This window comes from Corvus brachyrhynchos, unplaced genomic scaffold (assembly GCF_000691975.1).
Source record: "Corvus brachyrhynchos isolate BGI_N302 unplaced genomic scaffold, ASM69197v1 scaffold115, whole genome shotgun sequence".
Lineage (NCBI taxonomy): Eukaryota > Metazoa > Chordata > Aves > Passeriformes > Corvidae > Corvus > Corvus brachyrhynchos.
The window spans coordinates 22,261,544-22,263,855 of NW_008239553.1; positions in this window are offsets into that span (position 1 = coordinate 22,261,544).

The following is a 2,312-nucleotide window of genomic DNA, read 5'->3' on the forward strand; positions in this document are numbered from 1 at the left end:
CTGCCTCGCTTTCCAGAGCCCAGCCCCGCGGGAGCAACACCCGACGGGACGCCGGGCAGCCCATGCTGGGTCACTCCGTACCTGGAAAAAAGGGCAGGCACAAAGCCGGCCATGCTCATCGGATGCTGCTACAAACCGCGGAGGCGTTTCACCGGGCGGAGCAAACGTGGAGCCGGCAAAGCCTCTCTCTAGACCGGCCACCCCTGGGCCGCCCCGGCTGGGATGCCCGCTGCTCGGGAGGGGAGGGGAGCCAGGGGTTGTGCAAAGCCTCAGCGCCTCCTGTTGTCCGGCGGCGGGCTCAGCTCCCTCCTGAGGCTGCTCCCAGAGCTGAGAGCACAGGCAGGATCCTCTCTTAATCTGCTTAGAGCCTCTCTACTTGATGTATAATCAGCAAGCCCGAGTCAGAGCCAGCCGCTGCTGGAAATTCTCTTCAGCCCGGTTGCTGTGTTGCAGCCCTGGCGGAGAAAATCCTCCCTTGAGTCAAGAAGAAGGTCAAGACGTCTCTGCCCACGACCACAGGAAAAAGCGGGTATTTTGGTAGTTGCCCTTGCCCTGCACTTGAGCCTTTATGTAGTGAAGCCCTGTGAAGGATGCTCTGCGAGTCCAGCGGAATTTATCAGTATCCTTTGCAGCAGGCTCAGCAGAGGAGCACTCTTCTAGGATGCGGGACGCTGTCTAGTAGCCAGGAGCTCTCCAGTGCGACTAGCTGATCCGTTTTTCAGGAGTCAGGACGGAAGCACTGGCCCCACAGCGCCTTTCCCCATCTCTGATTAGAGTAGAACCAGGTTCTATACACTTTATTTTTTTCTAAACAGATGTTTATTTTTTTTTTTTTTTTCGGGGCGAGCTGTTTGTGCAACCTGGAGAAAAGCGCAGCTGAGGTGAGCTGCGCTTTACCCGGCTACATGGGATCAAGGTCTCAGCTCTTGGCTCCACAGGTGTGTGCTGCCAAGGGTGCAAACATAAAACCTGACCTAAAAAATACGGAAATATGTGTGTGTGGAGCGGGGGCAGGACTTCCAGGGGAGACAGTATTACCAACGCTGTCAGGAAGAGATGGGCCCCACAAAGACCACTCAGCAAGGGTCTGGTTTTTGGGAATCTCGTCGCTGTTTGGACGGGCCAAGCGGCCTCGCCCCTGGGAAGGGGCTTCCGGCAGCGCCTCGGGGACCGGAGCTGGCCCCAGCACGGCGCTGCCCACGCGGGGAGCGGCCACGGCCCGGGAGCTCGTCGGCGCCCGCCGACCAGCGCCGCCCGGGAGCGCCGCCCGCAGGCTCTACCCCACGCGTGGGCCGGGCGGCCGATGCAAGCGGCGGGAGCTTTAATTTTAACGTGGAGCACTCTTTCAGTTCGTTCCTGTCTAAGTTTCCCCTGGCAGCAGCAGCGTCTGCTGGCCCTTCGGTTTGACTTGTAGGGTCTTACTCGATTTTACCCAAATACCATCGTCTTCTGGACGAGAATTTCTCGGCAGTGCTTGCGCGGGCCAGGCGTTTAGCTCGGGAAGGAGCTGTGAGGTTATCTCCGCATCGGTATGCCATCCCTGCTCTACACTGCACAGCCTTCTTTTCGTTTGACCGGGTCTGTCTCCTGCAGAGGGTCCCTCATACCCGGCTTTCCAGACTGGCCCAAGCCTGTGCAACGGGTCGCCGAAAACACCGTGGGACCCCGTCAACCTCCCCCACCATCTCCCCACGATGGGAAATCTCTCTTCCCGTCTGTTTCCAACCTGAAATCCTTCCCCATCCAAGCGGGCAAACAGTAACCCTCTGGGAACGTGCCTGTGCCCAGAACACGGTGCTTTGGACGGGGAGGGATCCTGGGTGCTCCGGGACCAGGGGTCGGTGACTGTCGGTAGCGCCTCTCCTTCCGGGGGGAGCCCACAGAGAAGGCGTCCGACTCGGGGGGGCTGTTTTCCCTCCCTCTCTCCCTCCGCCCCTCACACAGGCACAGCCGCCCCGGTTCCGTGCTCCTGTGGCTGAATTCTCATTTAGAAGAGTCCGTGGGGGTCTCCTCAGACACGCCCGGAGGAGCCCCTGTCGGGGGCGCACGGGCGAGAAGGTGGCTTTGCACTCTCCTCTCGCTCGGGAGCAGGGCCCAGGCAGATGAGGGCACTGCACGGGGTCAACATTTGCTTCTGAGCTTTTGCTGAGTGAGAGTACTCTTCTTATCTCCGACCGTGACGATCAAGTGACCTCCTTCCTTCGACCGACCCAAGGTAGGAGTGGGGCACCCCCTTTTCCCACAGCACCTCTTCCTCCCCAGGACCCGTGGTCTGGTTCTCCTCGCCGGACCAGACGTGCGCTCTCCGCCGC